Below are 22,237 nucleotides of genomic sequence, written 5' to 3'. Positions count from 1 at the left end.
TCTTGTCTTTGTTCGGAAGATCATCAAAAAGTTCATTGGCGACATCCAGCATGAACGTTTTAGCATACTCGCCATCTGTGAATGGTTTTCCGTTCCTCACTATTGCTAAAGATCCAGCAAAGCTGGCGGAATTATAGTCACCTTGCCGGGTCCATACGCGGAGTTGCTGCTGGCTGGCTTGCACCCTGCTCAGTAGCTCTTGGCACGCTTTCTTTCTGCTGTCTCCCACAGGGTATTTTGATGCAAAGGTAGCATGGCGCGTGTCGAAGTGCCGCTTTATATTCGACCGTTTCATCGATGCAATTTTGTCATTGCAAATTAGACACACCACAGAACCTGCTCTCTCCACAAAGGCGAATTCTTCGGCCCATTCGTCCTGAAATGTACGATACTCCTCATCTTTTTTCTTTTCGCCATCTTCTTCGTCGAAGGGTTAGCTTTGAGCAAATGAGAGAGAGGGAGATGTTGACCCAAGTGAGTCTGGCTGGCCTGCGCACGGGCTGACATACTCGAGAGGTGCGGCGCGGCCGGCCGACTCTGGGATGCTGTCGCCTCAGCGGTGGCGCGTGATTGGTCGAGATGAATTCCGTGACGCGTCTCGGTGGCGGCACGTCATTGGAGGAACCGAAATCACGAGTCGCCTCAGCGGTGGCGCGTGATTGGTCGAGATGAATTCCGTGACGCGTCTCGGCGGCGGCACGTCATTGGAGGAACCGAAATCACGAGTCGCCTCAGCGGTGGCGCGTGATTGGTCGAGATAAATTCCGTGACGCGTCTCGGCGGCGGCACGTCATTGGAGGAACCGAAATCACAACTCTCGTCGGCCGCATGACTGGACGAAACAAAAACCGCTTCAGACAATTCGGAGGTGTTTTTTCTTCTCTCCTTCTGCAAAGTTCAGCCCTGCACGTGAATGAAGCACGACACCATTCAAACTATAGGTAAAGCTTCTGCGAGAAATATTGGGCTTTCCAAGTTTCAAACTCCAATTTTATCTGCGAGCCAGATGCAATCATCAAAAGAGCCATACCTGGCTCGCGAGCCACACGTTCCCGACCCCTGCTCTAGAGGGTCCTTTGGGACTAGAGGGACTTTCTTGAGGGTCATATGTGAATCTTAATATATAAAGCTCTTTGTAACCACTGACTGACTCAATGACTGATATTAATGTTCAGTTCCTTCCGGGTGATGTAGAAAGCCTAACATGTGTGACGATGGACATCAAAGGCGATACACCGGGAAAAACAAAATCACAGAACTATCGGAAAGCATCCATAAATGAAAATAAATAAATGAAAAAATAAATGCCGGTGATTGACCCGAGCCAATGGCGAAGCACGGTAGTTTTGTGTACCGATGTAAATTGAAGCCCATACACTGGGAGTAATCACAGAAGCATCAAAAGTGTTCGTAAATGAAAATATGAACAAATGAAAATAAATAAATGAAAAAAGTCAATGCAGTTAAGTGACACAAGACAATGGGGAAGCACAGTTCCTTATTGCTTTCAATGTGCAAGCATACACTACTATACTTTATACCTGTACTGTACTCGCATTCTAAATGCACACACTTTTTAACATGCTCACATTCTCATTGTACATACTTTATACATGTACTCAAATTATAATAGTACATCTATTATTATACAATATAAAGCTCATTCTAACCACTCACTGACTGATTGACTGATATTAATGTTCGGTACCTTCTGGGTGATGTAGAAATTTAAAACTATGCATGCCAATGGATACCGAAGAAGGAACACTGGGAAAAATCACAGAAATGTGATAAAGTATCCGTTAATGAAAATATAAATAAATGGAAAAAAAGACAAAAGAAATGCAGTGGAGCGACCCGAGACAATGGGGAAGCATGGTAATGTCACGAGCCGATGGACATTGAAGCCGATACACCACAAAAAAAAAAATCACAGAACCATCGGAAAGTGGCCATTAATGAAAATATAATTAAATGGAAAAAACAAATGAAAAAAAAAATTCAGAATTGCAGATGAGTGACCTGAGACAATGTGGAAGCAAGGTAATTTCGCGAGCCGATGGACATCGAAGCCGATACACCAAAAAGAATCACAGAACCATCATGAAGCGTCCGTAAATGAAAATAAATAAATAAGAAAAAAATGAAAAAATAAATTCAGGTGAGCGACCCGAAACAAGTTCATTATTGCTCTAAATGTGTAGGCATACACCACAATACTTTATACGCGTCTTGTACTCACATTCCAATTGTATGTAGTTTATACGCGTACTCACATTCTAATTGTACATACTTTATATCGTACTCATATTCTAAGAGTACACACTTTATATATGTATTCACATTCAAATAGTACATACATACATTTGTAAAGCTCATTTTAACCACTCACTGAATGACTGATATTAATATTCGGTACCTTCCAGGTGACGAAGAAAGCTGAAATTTTGCGTACAGATGAACATCAAAGCCGGTACACAGGGAAAAGATCACAGAACCACCTGAAAGTGTCTGTAAATGAAAATATCAGAAAATAAGTGCAGCCTTGTTGTGCTCAATGCAGATGAGCGACCCAAAACAATGAGGAATGGGGAAGCACGGTTTGTTAAAGAATACCCCACTAGTACATATATATGTATATAAATATTCATGTATATATATATATATATATATATATATATATATATATATATGTATGTGTATATATATATATATATATATATATATATATATATATATATATATATATATATATATGTATATGTATGTAGAGGATAAATGGGGCTTCTGAGGCAGCCATTTAAATGAATGGGGGAAAAGGGAAAAACTTACTAACTTAAGGCCCAAAAACCCAAAATAGGAGACTGATTTTCTCCCCCTTCCATACAAGCAAATGTAAAATTGAGACGGACACAAGCCCCAAACGCCCAAAAATAGGAGACCGATTTTCTCCCCCTCCCATACAAGCAAATGTAAAATTGAAACTCATTTCCTCCCCCTCCCATACAAGCAAATGTAAAATTGAGACTTACTGATTAAAGCACTTCTTTCCTTTCATATTTTTATTCCACTCAAAGAGCGAACCAATGAATATTTGTCCATGTTCTACTTTCGGGAATAACTTCATTTTCTTATAATATTCACTTTATCTCTTCAAGCATGAAAGAAAGAGCTGTTAGGGTTAGTTTTGTAAAATTTGGTTTTGTAAAATGTAAATCCCTCATTCGGTTTTGTAAAATGAGGAAGTGTTTTTGGAGCACAGTCGTGCCATGAAAATGAGGAAGTATTCTGTGCCCTTATCTCTCGTGGTTATATTTTAAATCATCAGAACACTAACAGAAAAAGTTTAGTTAAAAACAGCTTTTAAACGTAGGTTTTATCAAAATCATTTAAAGCAATTTCATTTACGTGTTAAAATGAGTCAGACTGCTTGAGAACGGCTGCCTCGCCCAAACCAAGTCATTTCCTTTGTGGAAACACACTCTGCAAAACCATTGTTTATGTAATCTCCCATTATGTCATCAAATTGTGTGAAGACAGTGTTTATAAGCCAGGCATTTCTCTCGGTTGAAAATCTCTTCTGTTTGAGGTTTTTTCATTTTCCTCATCTTGTCCCAATGGTAAATGACCGAGACATGAACTATCTTTCATCTGATGAAGAAGATAAACCATCACAATATTGGTAAGTTTGTGTGTGTTTGTGTGTGTGTGTGTGTGTGTGTGTGTTGTAAAGTCTGGCTTCCTCTTAGAATGATGGTGAAGCAATTGATTTATTAGTTAAATCATGATATGACTAACAATTATTGTATATATATTTTTTTCTAAGAGGTTGTCCCCAATAAGAACCTCGTTGATAACTGATGTTGAAAATGAGTTATCTGAATTACTCGACGAGTGGATAAAAATGAATGACTTCCTTGAAGACATTTATTAGTTTTGAAATGAACTGAATGATATTATTGTTGACTGGAAACAAGTACTCTCACGTCCTTTGATCTTGAATGACCTGAGTTCAAGGTGAGAAAATTATTGTTCTGTCTGTGTGTGTGTGTGTGTGTGTGTGTGTGTGTGTGTGTGTGTATTTGTGCACGTGTGTGTATGTGTGTATTTGTGCACGTGTGTGCATGTGTGTATTTGTGCACGTGTGTGTGGTGTGTGTGTGTGTGTGTGTACATGTGTGTATGTGTGTGTGTGTGTGTGTGTGTGTATGTGTGTGTGTGTGTGTATGTGTGTATTTGTGCACGTGTGTGAATGTGTGTGTGTGTATGTGTGTATTTGTGCGTGTGTGTGTGTGTGTGTGTGTGTGTGTGTGTGTGTGTGTGTGTGTGTGTGTGTGTGTGTGTGTGTGTGTGGTATGTGTGTGTGTGTGTCTCTGTCAATGTCTCTCTCTATCTGTCTCTGTCTCTGTCTCTCTATGTCATTTTTTGTTCTCCTTATACACAACCTTTTATTTGACATGGTGGTAATTAATTTAAAAGCAATACCACAACTTGGTGGTAATTTTTGACTACTTGCTTTTTATTTGCAGCATTAAAACTGAATCATTCACGGGTGGTGATGGATTTCGCAACCTTGAATGGGAAGATGTTGACATTCCACGGGGTGATGATTAATTTCAAACTTGTTCCAGTTTAAATGCTCATCTGGATGAAATTGACACAAAACTCGATCTTCTGGAGGTAAATGTTATATTTATTATTTTATTAATATCATAATATAATCATCTTTATATACCCTAATTGTTCTTCACTCTTTGTTTTGAACAGAATGTGTTTTCAAAATCACAAGACATCTGAAGCAGACTGCTGGGAAAGATCGTTCATTCTCGCAACTGAATATTTACCCAAAGAAAAATGTTTAATATTTTCAATCTTGATGAATTATATTTGCTTTGCTTTCAAATATTTAATTCTTGATTATAAAAAAAGAATAAAGGAAGTGCAAAGGAGGGGGGGGATAGGTGTGCTCCCCAAACGACCCACCACCCCCCTCATTCCACCACGCCACCCTCCTCACTGTGTGTGTGTGGGGAAGGGTGGGGGATGGGATGAGGGGGGTGGTGGGTCAAAGGTGGGGGCACACAGTGGGGGTGGGGCTTGTGTGGGTGGGTGGGGCTTGTATGGGTGGGTGGGGCTTGTATGGGTGGGTGGGGCTTGTGTGGGTGGGTGGGGCTTGTGTGGGTGGAGCTTGTGTGGGTGGAGCTTGTGTGGATGTGGTTTGTGTGAATGGAGCAATTTTTTTAAAATTAAATAAACATGTGTGTGGGGAACTAATTAATCACTAATTATGTGGATATGATGAATGTGGATGTGGCTTTTGAGAGTGGGGCTTTTGTGGGTGGAGCTTGTGTGTATGGGGATTGTGTGGGTGGGGCTTGTGTGTATGGGGATTGTGTGGGTGGGGCTTGTGTGGATGTGGCTTTTGTGAGTGGGGCTTTTGTGGGTGGGGTTTGTGTGGGTGGGGATTGTGTGGGTGGGGCTTGTGTGGGTGGGGCTTGTGTGGGTGGAGCTTGTGTGGGTGGAGCTTGTGTGGATGTGGTTTGTGTGGATGGAGCAATTTTCTAAAAATTAAATAAACATGTGTGTGGGGAACTAATTAATCAATAATTATGTGGATATGATGAATGTGGATGTGGCTTTTGTGAGTGGGGCTTTTGTGGGTGGAGCTTGTGTGTATGGGGATTGTGTGGGTGGGGCTTGTGTGGATGTGGCTTTTGCGAGTGGGGCTTTTGTGGGTGCAGTTTGTGTGAATGTGGCTTTTGTGAGTGGGGCTTTTGTGGGTGGAGCTTGTGTGTATGGGGATTGTGTGGGTGGGGCTTGTGTGGGTGGGGATTGTGTGGATGTGGCTTTTGTGAGTGGGGCTTGTGGGTGGGGTTTGCGTAGGTGGGACTTGTGTGGGTGGGGCTTGTGTGGGCAGAGTCAAAAGGGGCGGAGTTTTAAAAAGGGCGGGGTCAAAAATTTTTTTTCAATTTATCTTTGTCTTTTGCAATTCCTGTGAATAAAATGAACCTAAAATCTCTTCCCCCTTTAAATCATATACCTTGTAAGTCCAAGGAACTGTATCTATAACATCAATGATTTTGAAAAGTTCATTTGTCCATTGCTTTGTATAACCTTCTTCAAAATGCGATTTCCACCTATATATTCTTACTATATCACCAACTTTGAACATAGGCTTTCTGACATTAATCACCTTTTCATATTCTAATTTTGTAAAATTAATGTTTCTGATGGTTTGGTATTCGTTTAGGTGTGAATCGTATCATTATACTGATCTATAATATCCTGAATTAAAGATAACCATTGTTGAGAACCGAGTTGGGTGAATTTTTTATATAGTCTCTCTTTTAAAGTGCGACTGAATCGCTCAATAACAACCGCTTTTCCTTCATTAAAGGTGCTGTATAATATAATGTTATTTTAAAGAAAATTCATAAATGTTTTGTTGTAGAACTCTGTACCCTCATCAGTCCACAATTTTTTTAGGTTTTCTCTTGCTTTTATTAAATATCTGTTGAAAGGCTAACATAACAGTATTACCTGGTTTGTTTTTTACAGGGACAACCCACGCATATCTACTCCTCAAATCAATAACGGTTAAAGCATACTTGTACCCCTTATCATTATTGAGTTCAATCAACTCAGCAGACCAGATATAATCAACTTCCTTGGAATAAACCTTGCTTCTATGAAACTTTGTGATTATTGGTTTATGTAATTCATCAGCTAATTGCTTTTCAATCTTAATGACATCATTAGAGCCTATAAGTTTTTTGAATTTCCAAGCCCAAGTTTCAATTTAGCACTGATCATCTTCTTCACGATGAACCTATCAACTTTTTCTCTCAAGGTCGGATTTTGTATCAGAGACAAATTATACAACATTTCTCTATCGGCTTCATGTTTTTCTTCCAACGTTGTGGTATTTCCATAATCAATATCGTGCCTCATGCACACTTCATCAACCCTTTTGATAGGTTTGCTCAACGGTTTAGGATTGTCAGCCTCATCTAATCTTTTATTCAAGTTTGTTCCTGGACCACAGAAAGAATACCCTGGTTGATATAATTCTCCTGGTATTCCAGTAGTTGTAAATTTACTTCCTGATAAAAACTTTTGTATATCTCCCCCATGTTTGTGTTTGGAGATAAATTTACTCTTTTTAGAGCCACACACCGAACATATGCCTTTTTGTATAACCCTGTTATTTTTACTTTTAAAATATGAGATTTTTTTAGTATTAGTTTTCTTTTTACATTTGAGACAATAACTCATTTATTTATGAGAAAAATTCCTACAGAGTGTGAAAACCTTTTTAGTTTCCAACATGCACATTTGAATCTTAATTTTTAAAACATAAACAATCCTCAGAAATGTCTTCACTCTCTCCTCCATTTATTGAAGAAAAAATGTGTAAAATTTTAATTAAAGTCAATCACACCAAGGAAAACAATGTTAAGTCTTGACACAAATATTTCTAATAGACTTGTCAATTATTTGTTTTCCTCCTTGGTGCGTTGAGATTTATTTATTTTCTGTAATACCCCCAATCTTTTTCTAATCTCACTGGTTTCCATATTTTTATATTTATTTATTGTCTCTCTTTCCTCCCTCTCTCCTCCTTCTCTCTCTTCTCCCTTGCCTCTATCTCTCTCCTCTCCCTTTGCTCCTTCTCCCTCTTCTCCTTCTCTCTCTTCTCCCTCTCCTCCTGCTCTCTCTTCTCCTTCTCCTCCTTTGTCTCAGTTTCTTCAACTCCTTCCTCGTCCCTTACTATCGTTGAATCACTTTCACCCCATAGATAATCATACATATATTCATCAGGATTTCTTCTTATTCCTGTATCCAAAATAATTTTTTTTAACAACAGGAAGCTAATAAAATTTCTTCTGAAGTTCTAAAAAAGCCTTGCGTTTTCTTAAGTAATTTTTTTTTTCATTATTTAACATTTTAATTAAATCCAAAGTTGTGGTTTATTAACATCACTATAAAGCCAATCTTTTATTGAAAATACCTCATTTTTATGTTGTAGAAGATATTTATTAAAATACCGAATACCCTTTTCTTCAAGGTATGCTTGGACACAGAAATGATAATTTTCTTGAAGCCTTCTTGCTGTCATTTATGTATTAGAAATATATGACAGATTTATATAATGATGGGAAATACATCCCCATCTTCCCAAAGTTAAATCATTTTGTATTTCCTTACTTATTATATATAATCCTGTTCTTTGTATTTTCATGATATAAACAATGGCAAAACCATTATTGATTTTTCCCTGATTAAATTCTTTTATTTGTTGTTTGCTAATCGTGCTTCCACAAAACTCATTCTCGGCACCAAGTGCATAATATTCTTCCTTACGAGACTGACTTAATTGTTCCAGGTCTTCTCGGTCAATTTTAAATGACCAATTATACCCTAAATCATTCATACCATATACTCATTGTTCTATTCTCATACAAACGATATACCCTTCTTTATAAAATTTTATTTTAATTGGAACTGTGAATTCTGTATGACCTGGAGATAAAATCAACACTTCTGTATCTTTGGAATACACGGCCGTTTTATCTAAGGATATATATTGTGATAAATCTTTTAATCTCACCAAGTCATTTGCGTCAGTCGGGCTTGGATAATTTATGAATTCATAAGCATTTTTCATATTAATATTTTTTGCTGTACTATATTTCTGTCATTCAGCCTGTGTCTTTGTGTAATAATTTGATAAATCAATATCCAGTTCTTGGGATACACAAAAGAAAGAACCATCTTTACCAACATAAGTCATTTATATTAGATTAATAATAGTCATTAAAAAATTTATTTTTGTTGAGTTGAAATAACACATATTGACATAATTGACCACAACACTTGGAATTTAATTCTTGGACTTGAAATGTTTGATAAACACCATCCTGTAAGAATTTTATTACTTCAACAGGTGGTGGAAGACCAAAACTATCAAAATAATATTTGTCTTGACTATTCAAAATACAAACCCAATGAGAATGGTTCCCATTATTATCTTCTAAGTTTATAATAATATTCTTTGTATGTTTAGGCAAGTTTGCTAATTCATCTCTCATACAAATAACCACATTATGAATTTTTTATTTCTTACAATATTTGACAAGTTCTAAATTTGATGTTGTATTCTTTCCAAATTCTTTAAACCACTCATCAATGCTCATTTATTTATTAGAAAGATATAATCCATTACCCCTTTTAGTTAATTTTACACCTGCTTGTGCGATGGAAGAAAGCATATCTCCAACTAACAATCTCGCTTTATCAGGCAGACTTTCAAGTTTTTCAGCAAAATCTGCAATTACACCACTTCCACTAATTTGTTTCTCCAACTCATTGTTATGTCTTTCCAATTATTTTTGAGCCCAGAGTTGAGCCTTCCTTTCGTTGGCAGTTTTCATCCCTGCTGAAATACTACCCATCAATGCTCCAGCCACACTTAAACAAGCAAATAAAGGAATTAGAGATGGGAGAAATCCTCCACTCGTCTCTCCTATTGAATATTTCTTCAACGTTGGTTTTGACATTTTAATTTTGAGTGAGCCAGTATTGTTCAAGATTTTCACCTGTTCTCTTGTGAGCAAAACATCAATTCTTCCTGCTCCTTTTCTCTGAAATGTATTTACGTTAATCATACGAGGCTTTTGATTTTGAATACAAGATGATAGTTTATGAAGATTGATTTGATAAACATATACCCCAGTTGGGACTTCACTACTCATTTATTTCTCAAATAAATCATGTGAGACTAATCATAACACCATTGTCTGTATTAATCTGTAATTCTGTTTCTTCCAAAAGCAAACAATATGCATCAATTTCTTCACTCTCTCCTCTTTCAATGTATAGGGATGTATCCACTCGATTAGACTTTATAGTTTCCTTTTAAGCACTCAGGTCAATGACATAAATTGTATACAGACTTTTAAATTCTGTCATATCCAAAATGGGTTCTTTATTTCCATTGCTTTCACACACCTTTTGGTAAGACTTGTATGCTTCCTCATAATCATTTTTTTCCCAATTAATTTCCAATATATCTCGTGGATAAAATGTTCCATCACGAGAAACACGAAGTTGTTTCACATTAGCATGATCACTCAATGCATTATTCTTATCAGTAGCATGATCACCATCTATTTTTTTTAAAATGAGCCACAGATATTGCAGCTTTCCTTCCAGAACACCCAAATTCACGTGTAAGTGTTTTGCTTCAGTTTAACATGTCGACATCTTCTTTTAACGTATGATACATTGAGTGGCTTCTTTGACTTAAGTCTTCTATTCAACATCTTCTGTTTTAAGATAAGGAGTACAGTCACTAATATAGCAACTAATTTCATCAATTAGAAATTTATTCTGAGCAGCAAAAGCATTTGCCACACCAAAAAGCAATCTATTTCATTATCATTCCTTTGCAGTTGATATCTAATTGTAAGACCATACAGAACTTTATCGTGATCACAAAATCCAAATATACCTTTAAGAGGAACTACCACAGTAAAACTATTACTTGCTTTTGTATCATCATTATACATTCCTTTCCTTTGACAATATCCAGGGTCTGTGTTTGTTCCCTTTGACATATCAGGAATAAAACCTTTGACAGCCCCCTTTCCCATTCAATCACTAAATGAATATAGTGTAATTTCATCATTTCAGATGTAGCAGAGACATAATCAACCGCTTCAACTTCTTGTGATCCAATGTACAAACGAACACTATCAAACATTCTCCAGAAGAAATAATTTATGAGTGTAGCATTTGTGTTCGTCTCAGCCTTAGTGAATGTAAATTTACACAACAAGAAACTTTCGGCTCCATTCAAATAAGTTTGTTGATTATTTATTTCAAAACTTTTTGTTCCATTTGCATTCCAGTCTGTTCCAGTTATAGCATTTACCTTGAACTAGTCTTCTTTTTTAGTCGAGTTTGAGATGACAATGGTATCATCCAAATCATAGATACTATCAATTGCTTCCATACTTGTATTTATTGAGGAAAAAAGATATTACAACTTTTGAAACCCTGACCAAAGTATTTGAATTATTTTCTGTCGTTCTTGGGGAGACAACTGAGTTTTGCCTCACTTAATTTCTTTTATTGCTTGTAATTTATGAGATTCCTTTTGGGCATCTTTTATACTCTTTATAGCACCCGCTACATATCCCACAGCAGAAGCAGTTGAACCAATTAGGTCTTTATGTTTAAGAATAGTTCAACCTATACCCATTAGAGTATCAATTATCTCATCTCCTTTTTTTCTAAATTGATGTTCAACACCCCTTTGTCTCTTGGGTTTATAGTATCCTCCACCAAGATACATACCTTCACCCTTGTAGTATGGGGAAAGGAACATCCCATCCCATGTAATTATTTTATATTTTCCCAACTCGTGTTTCCTCACAATAACCATCGTATTTATTAATTGGAAAACTTCACGTAGGTGAATTCTGATGGATATAATTTCTCCATTCAAAGAAATCATGCGATTATCTTGGTCGGTTAGCCTAAAATTTACTCTGTATATGGTTTTTCCTGACACAGGAAGATAAACCAGATTTTTGGGTTCCATATTGAATTTATAACCAATTTGGGTTGAGTATGCGCTGAATGAAAATATTGTACTTGTTCTTATTCCATCATTATAAACACCATCAATCAAATCACAGTGAATTAACACCGAATTTATGCCTGAGGATATTTGAATGACATTATCACTGTAAAACGTCCCATTAGTTTCAATCTTTTTTGAGGAGAAACCCAATAACTCTCTAAATGAATTATCCATTGTGAAATCAACCTTGTAGTTATTTTTAAGTTTAATCGTTGATTTTGAAGTATGTTTTTGAATATCTATAACAATATTTTTTGGTTCATCACCCTGTTCTTTCATAAGACGAGCAATTTCGGAAGAAATTTGATAAATCTCATATGCTACGGGTGAAACTGTTATTATATCGTTTTGTATCCACTTCCCGGATTATAACTAAACTTGTCATTTTTCTCGGTGAGATGAAATAAGGTATTATAAGTTTCCATGGACAATAAAGATGCCTCTTATTCTTTTGTTGCGTCAAGTTGTAGTGGGTATGGGAATGAAGATGTGTGGTCGCTTATTGTGAAATTAAAACTGAGGATTGTGCTTCTCATCTTATTTAATACGAGATAAAATGTCTTTGTATTGACATTTATTAATTATTTTCATGTGCATCAACTGGTCTAAAAAGGCTGATGCTTCATAAAAACAATTATTTCCAGCCTTCTTACTACCTAACAGCAATAACAAGTCTATTAACTAATTATGATGGGTAATTTGGAAGAAAACTAACACCTAAACCAAGAATACTTAAAGCCTGAACAATTGTTTAAATCTATTGAATTTAACATGAATAAAATAAAAGTATTAGCATTGTTTCTAATTGAGCGACGAGGGAGTGGAAAGTACGATTGACTAAGATAAATACAATTACAAGAAGAATGTCTCCCTCTTGTGTAGTAGCTGTCCATTACCGTTTGGTTTCCCTCATTAACACAATCATCAAAGATAACGAGGTTCTTTTTTGACTTATCCAAATCTTGGGGAGAAGGTATATCATCCGTATTATCATGAAGAATACAAGTTATTGGCTTTGATTTCTTTTTATATCTCTGTGTATCACAAAATAGTTGTATTATATCTTCAATGTTGTAATCATTTAGTTTGTTTTGAAGTTTAAATAAACCGATTATTTCTTCTTTTTGAAGACCAGCATTAAAACCTTGTGAAAGTAGTTGATACTCAGGTTGAAAACTCGACTTTGTGAAAATTATTAAATTATCATAATCTAAAAAGTTGGGAGTGAGGAGCATCTTTAAAAGTAAGCAGGTTTTTCCACATCCGCTTGAACCAACTATGAGACATCTTAATGAATTTGGAAGATTTTTATCGTTGTTAAATTTTATCTTATTTTCCCAAATGGGTAAAAAATTATTCATTTATATATTTTGAAAACATGTTATTTAATTTATTATTGGCTTTTTTAGAAACTCTATATTTTATCCGAAATTTGGGTTTAATTTCAAGATAATCCATTTTTTTATGTATGCAATATCTTGTGTTGATATTTCCCTGAAAATGGCAATCATGAATAATATATAACAACAATCCTTTGAACATTTCTCTAATACGTTCAGTTTCTTCCATTGGAAGAAAAGGTGTGTTATCACCCTCATACTTTACATTCATTTCTCTCATCAATCTTGTAAAGTAATTCATTTTTGGTGTGAACCTAAAAGAATTATATTCCTTTTTATATTTTTTATTATCATTAATTGGAAGATAATCACAGAATATACATTGTTTATAGGCATTTGACTCTGTTTAATCCCACTCTATCACATGCAGGACAATTCTCAAATTTGTCATATGGAGAATCAGAGAATTCAAGGGGCTCAAGATCTGGTATACTATTCATATTTATAAAGTAAAACTTTGCTTAAACTACAATTCATCTTCAGTACTTTCACAATCATCTATAAAACTACTTTCATAACTGTCGTTTGAACACAAACTTTCAGTATCATAACTGTCATCACTCTCATAATCTTCAAAATCTTCAGTTGAGTAATGACTCACATTTAATTAGTGGAAAAAAACATTACTATCTATATCTATATACTTTTTTTCATTAACAGATTCAACCACCACATTTTTTATATTAAAACTTATTTTAAAATGATCCTTAACTACTATTGAACAAAATGTCATTTCACCTGATATATTAACATCCTTTATTTCATCAGGATTTACATCTTTCGGGTTGTTGAAAAAAATACAATTTCTGATTGCATATTACAGATGGTCTTATCTTTTCTTTCTAAAGCTTCATCCATAAGGTTTTTCTTTTTTGATGCTTTTTCTTGTTTCGTTGGTTTTTCTAGTTTTGAATATATTTCCAGAAGGAGAGAATAAACTTTTGTGAGAGCTACTTTAATTTATGTTCTTCCAGATATATTAAAAGCCCTTCCACTGAAGGAAATTGAAGAACTCATATTATTCACAATAATTGTTTTTATCCAAGAGTTGTTATATTGATCTTTATTAAATTTTACATCCTCAACATATTTCTCAGTATCTTTTACAAATGAAGGGATTGATTGAAACTTGTCTTTTGTGTCTTGATACATTGTATTTATTAAGTGAAAAAAGTTGGAGGATGAAATGGTTTTAAGCACAGATTCACCTATAAATTAAACAAAATTTTCATCAAGAAAATTTTATTTTAAGCAAAGTTTTGTAATATAAATATGGTGAAAACAACGCACTGCGATGTTTGTAATCATGAATATAAATGTTATAAAAAACACCTTTAAACCAACAAACACACATTCAATCTTTTCAGACAAATATCTCCACTTGACCAAGAAACAAAACATTGTGATAGATGTGATAATCATATTCTTTAAAAAAATTACAATAAACACCTTCAATCATGCAAACACAAGAACAATGAATAAAGGGAAGGTGCCACTAAATTCTCCATTGAAAACACTGATGAGGCATTTAAAGGACATATAAAAATAAGATTGTTTCACTTTCAAGACCCTGGACCATCTTCAATCATTGAAGCTGTTGATATGGTTCAACAAAGTATTGAAACGATAATTAAAAACACATCAAGTGAAATGAAAACTTTGAAGTTTTATATGGGAGTAAAATTGAATATGGTGAGAGAAGGTGATTAAACTACTCCCTATATGAGGACAAACCCTCACTTTATCTCATCATTTCAAGATTTTGTAAGATGTGATGTTTACGATGAACTCCAGAGACAAGAACAAGATGTTGATAACACTGCAGTAGGTGGTGGATTTGCTATGACAAAAATAATCTTTTTAGATATACACATCTTAAAATGAGGTCCTCTTCAAGCTTCTTCTTATATTGATTTACGAAAAAAAGAGACAAAACTTAAGAAAGCAGTTGTTAATATTCAAAACAAAGATAATAAATATTTTCTATGGTCTGTTCTTGCTCACTTACATCCTCCACAATGGAATCCTGAAAGGGTTGAACATTTTAAGAAATACGAGAATACATTAAATGTTAAAGATTTAAAGTTTCCAATGTCATTGAGAGATATTCCTAAATTTGAGAAAATGAATAATCAATCTGTTAATGTATATGGATTCACAGATACAAACAAAGTTCAGATATTAAAAATTTTCAAACAACTATAACAATGATGAAACACACATTGACCTTCTCTACTTTACTTCAAAGGAAAATCACATTATGCTTTCATCAAAAATTTATCAAGATTAACCAAATCACAACTATACAAGAGAAAATGTAAAACATATCCTTGGAAGAGATGTCTCAACTCCTTCCACACAAAAGAATGATTAAATCACCATTCGAAATATTGTAGTTATCATAAATCAACCGTAATCAATTTCCCAAAAGCAGGCTCAAACATATCATTCAAAGATTTTAACAAACCTATAAAACATCCGTTTGTGATAAATGCTGATTTTTAAAGTATCCTTGAAAAGATAGATACTGTTTCTCCAAATCCAAATAAATCATACACAAATAAATATCAAAAACATACACCTTGTGGTTTGTTATTATATCAAATCATCTGTTGGTGATGAATACAAGAAGTTTTAACTTTATAGAGGTGAAGATGCCTGAGAGGTGTTTGTAAGATGATTAGAAAAAGACTGTTTAAGACAAAGAGAAATAATGGTTGAAACCTATAAACCAATGTCATTTACAAAGGGAGAGAAAAAAGAATTTCGAAAGAACAGTATGTCATATTTGTGAGGAGAAAATTGAGGGAGAGGTCAAGGTTAGGGATCACTGCCATCTTACTGGTAAATATAGAGGTCCAGCTCATTCTCGTTGTAATGTTAATTACAAGCCTCCAAACTTTATTCCTGTCTTTCTTCACAACAACGCTCACTATGACACACTCTATTTATGAATGAACTTTCAAAGACATCTGGAGATATTTCTGCCATTTCTAACACAGATCAAAAATACATAACATTCACAAAAACAATTCATACATCCCCCATTACCCATATGAGATTTCTTGACACATACAAGTTTATGGCAAGTCCATTATCTAACTTAGCATCAAATATTAAAAACTTACCGAATCTTAAATCACATTTCTCAAATCAAGAAGAGATTGATCTCTTATCACAAAAGGGAATATATCCGTATGACTATATGGATTCATTTCAGAAGTTTAAAGAAACACAACTTCCTTCAAGGGAAAGTTTCTATGGCAAGTTGAATAAAACTCATATTTCTGATAGAGATTATACACAAGCTAAAAAGTTTTGGGAGAAGCTTAATATAAAGAATCTTGGAGAATATCATGATTTGTATCTTAAAACTGATGTATTGTTATTGGCTGATGTTTTTGAAACTTTTAGAACAGTCTGAAAAAATAAAAATTCTAATGGATGAGACCCCGTTCACCATTACACAGCCCCCGGTTTGGCTTGGAGTGCTATGTTAAAAATAACAAAACAAAATTTGGAATTAATCAGTGATATCGATATGCTTTTAATGACAGAGAAGGCTAAAAGAGGAAGAATTTCTCAAGTTTGTTCCAAGAGATATGCTAAAGCAAATAACAAATATCTTCCTGATTATAATAAGAATGAGGACAACTCTTACCTGATGTATTATGATGCTAACACTTTGTATGGGTGAGCTATGTCTCAATCTTTAGCTTATGGAAAACTTTAATGGGTTAAAGAAAAACGTTATGAAAAAGTTTTACAAGACATTGTTGTCTCCTCTCAAAAATAATTGGATGAAGCTGAAGTTGTATGTTATTTTGAGGTTGATTTAAAATATCCAGAAGAACTTCATCACAAACATAAAGACCTACCTTATGCCCCTGATAAAGTAAGTCCAAGAAAAGAATGGTTAAGTGATTATCAACAGTCATTTAATATAAAAGGTAAATCTCCAGAAAATGATATGATACAAGTAATTATAAGTCAGGTGATGTGTTGTTTTCATCGAAGAATAAAAAGGTAATTGGTAAGTTTAAAGATGAATTGGGTGGGAAGGGCATGAGTGAATTTATAGGATTGAGATCAAAGTCTTATGCTTTTACGTATAATGAAAATAATAACATTGAAAGGTGTGATAAGAAGCAAAAGGGAATAAAGGAAAATATAATCAAGGAAACAATAAACTTTAAACATTATTACAACTGTTTAACCTTAAAGAAGGAAGAGTACAGAAAAAATGAATACAATAAGAAGTTATACACATCACTTATATACAGAAGAGATAAATCAGAAAGCATAAGGAGCTTTTGATGATAAAAGATAGATGTTAGAGAATGGAATGAATAGTCTCCCCTAATGGTTATATGTAAAAGTGTAAAGATATTGGGTTGAGAATTTTAACAGGCAACTGCCGTCTTTTTACTGATTTATAAATGATAGAACTAAGCAATAACCAAATCAAAGAGTGGAGATGTAGTCAGCCTTGGTATTTAAATGGAAAACATAAAGAATGTGAGAAATATCAAATAAGTCTTATTGAAGAAATAACTGGGGTAAAAGTAGATAAAACAAACAAGCGAATAAATTTAATTATAAATAAGTTTGAGGATGTAAAGAAAAAAAATTAATATCCTTGAATAGACTGAAAACTTTGAAGGTTATCAATTGAACAATGGAAAAACAATTTACTACAATCTCAAAATGATATGTGGCTCAGGCGGTGGTCAAACCAAAGCATTAAGATAAGTTTATCATTTCATTTCTGCTCAACAAAGACATTTAAACCAAGAACGAAGTTGCAAAGTAATCTTTGTGAATATACTCGATGGTGATGAATGTAATAGGAAAATTAAGTTATTCCCCAAAGTAGAACATGGACAAATATTCATTGGTTCGCTCTTTGAGTGGAATGAAAATATAAAAGGAAAGAAGTGCTTGAATCAGTAAGTCTCAATTTAACATTTGCTTGAATGGAAGGGGGAGGAAATGAATCTCCGATTTTGGGCTGTTGGGCCTTGAGTCAGAGAGTTTTTCCGTTTTTCCCCATTCATTTGAATGGCTGCCGGAGAAGCCCCATTTATCCTCAACTTATATATGTAAAAAAGATATATATATATATATATATATATATATATATATATATATATATATATATATATATATATATATATATATGTATATATATATATGTATATATATATATATATATATATATATATATATATATATATATATATGTATATATATATATATATATATATATATGTATATATATATATATATATATATATATATATATATATATATATATATATATATATATATATATATAGATACATCTTGATGAATTATTGATTCATATTTCTGGGATGTATCCCAGTAGCCTGGTGGTAGTAGCCTGGTGTAAAATAATTAAAATAAAAGAAAGATAGTAGCCTGGTGTTGGCCGAGTGGTTAGGGTAGCGGCTTGGGATCCAAAAGGTCCTGAGTTCAAGTCCCGTTGGCCGCTTGAATTAATACACACCAGGAGGTTGACTCAGCGTTCCTCGGTGCGTTTATATTTTTGTTCAGTGTATATATCAACATATATATATATATATATATATATATATATATATATATATATATATATATATATCAACATATATATATATATATATATATATATATATATATATATATATATATCAACATATATATATATATATATATATCAACATATATATATATATATATATATATATATATATATATATATATATATATATATATATATATATATATATATATATATATATATATATATATATATATATATATATATATATATATATATATATATATATATATATATATATATATATATATATATATATATATATATATATATATATATATATATATATATATATATATATATATATATATATATATATATATATATATATATATATATATATATATATATATATATATATATATATATATATATATATATATATATATATATATATATATATATATATATATATATATATATATATATATATATATATATATATATATATATATATATATATATATATATATATATATATATATATATATATATATATATATATATATATATATATATATATATATATATATATATATATATATATATATATATATATATATATATATATATATATATATATATATATATATATATATATATATATATATATATATATATATATATATATATATATATATATATATATATATATATATATATATATATATATATATATATATATATATATATATATATATATATATATATATATATATATATATATATATATATATATATATATATATATATATATATATATATATATATATATATATATATATATATATATATATATATATATATATATATATATATATATATATATATATATATATATATATATATATATATATATATATATATATATATATATATATATATATATATATATATATATATATATATATATATATATATATATATATATATATATATATATATATATATATATATATATATATATATATATATATATATATATATATATATATATATATATCAACATATATATATATATATATATATATATATATATATATATATATATATATATATATATATATATATATATATATATATATATATATATATATATATATATATATATATATCAATATATATATATATATATATATATATATATATATATATATATATATATATATATATATATATATATATATATATATATATATATATATATATATATATATATATATATATATATATATATATATCAACATATATATATATATATATATATATATATATATATATATATATATATATATATATATATATATATATATATATATATATATATATATATATATATATATATATATATATATATATATATATATATATATATATATATATATATATATATATATATATATATATATATATATATATATATATATCAACATATATATATATATATATATCAACATATATATATATATATATATATATATATATATATATATATATATATATATATATATATATATATATATATATCAACATATATATATATATATATATATATATATATATATATATATATATATATATATATATCAACATATATATATATATATATATATATATATATATATATATATATATATATATCAACATATATATATATATATATATATATATATATATATATATATATATATATATATATATATATATATATATATATATATCAACATATATATATATATATATATATATATATATATATATATATATATATATATATATATATATATATATATATATATATATATATCAACATATATATATATATATATATATATATATATATATCAACATATATATATATATATATATATATATATATATATCAACATATATATATATATATATATATATATATATATATATATATATATATATATATCAACATATATATATATATATATATATATATATATATATATATATATATATATATATCAACATATATATATATATATATATATATATATATATCAACATATATATATATATATATATATATATATATATATATATATATATATATATATATAAATATATATATATATATATATATATCAACATATATATATATATATATATATATATATATATATATATATATATATATATATAAATATATATATATCAACATATATATATATATATATATATATATATCAATATATATATATATATATATATATATATATATATATATATATCAACATATATATCAACATATATATATATATATATATATATATATATATATATATATATATATATATATCAACATATATATATATATATATATATATATATATATATATATATATATATATATATCAACATATATATATATATATATATATATATATATATATATATATATATATATATATATATATATCAACATATATATATATATATATATATATATATATATATATATATATATATATATATATATATATATATATATATATATATATATATATATATATATATCAACATATATATATATATATATATATATATATATATATATATCAACATATATATATCAACATATATATATATATATATATATATATATATATATATATATATATATATATATATCAACATATATATATATATATATATATATATATATATATCAACATATATATATATATATATATATATCAACATATATATATATATATATATATATATATATATATCAACATATATATATATATATATATCAACATATATATATATATATATATATATATATATATATATATATATATATATATATATATATATATATATATATATATATATATATATATATATATATATATATATATCAACATATATATATATATATATATATATATATATATCAACATATATATATATATATATATATATCAACATATATATATATATATATATATATATATATATATATATATATATATATATATATATATATATATATATATATATATATATATATCAACATATATATATATATATATATATATATATATATATATATATATATATATATATATATATATATCAACATATATATATATATATATATATATATATATATATATATATATATATATATATATATATCAACATATATATATATATATATATATATATATATATATATATATATATATATCAACATATATATATATATATATATATATATATATATATATATATATATATATCAACATATATATATATATATATATATCAACATATATATATATATATATCAACATATATATATATATATATATATATATATATATATATATATCAACATATATATATATATATATATATATATATATATATATATCAACATATATATATATATATATATATATATATATATATATATATATATATCAACATATATATATATATATGTTGATATATATATATATATATATATATATATATATGTTGATATATATATATATATATATATATATATATATATATATAT

General features: G+C 29.1%; 1 long non-coding RNA gene across 1 annotated transcript in view; it reads right to left on the bottom strand.

Annotated features, from left to right (window-relative positions):
- Nucleotides 1-22,237, bottom strand: part of LOC147012974 (uncharacterized) — a 180,006-nt gene that overhangs the window by 55,732 nt on the left and 102,037 nt on the right. The window contains exon 2 of the long non-coding RNA XR_015051137.1: nucleotides 2,420-2,511. This is a non-coding gene — a long non-coding RNA (uncharacterized LOC147012974). The remainder of the gene's footprint in view (nucleotides 1-2,419; nucleotides 2,512-22,237) is intronic.

The sequence above is a fragment of the Eptatretus burgeri genome, chromosome 14 (genome assembly GCF_056783735.1).
Source record: "Eptatretus burgeri isolate ZD-2024b chromosome 14, Ebu_testis_v1, whole genome shotgun sequence".
NCBI classification, from domain to species: Eukaryota; Metazoa; Chordata; class Myxini; order Myxiniformes; family Myxinidae; genus Eptatretus; species Eptatretus burgeri.
This window is presented reverse-complemented; position numbering and strand designations above follow the sequence as displayed.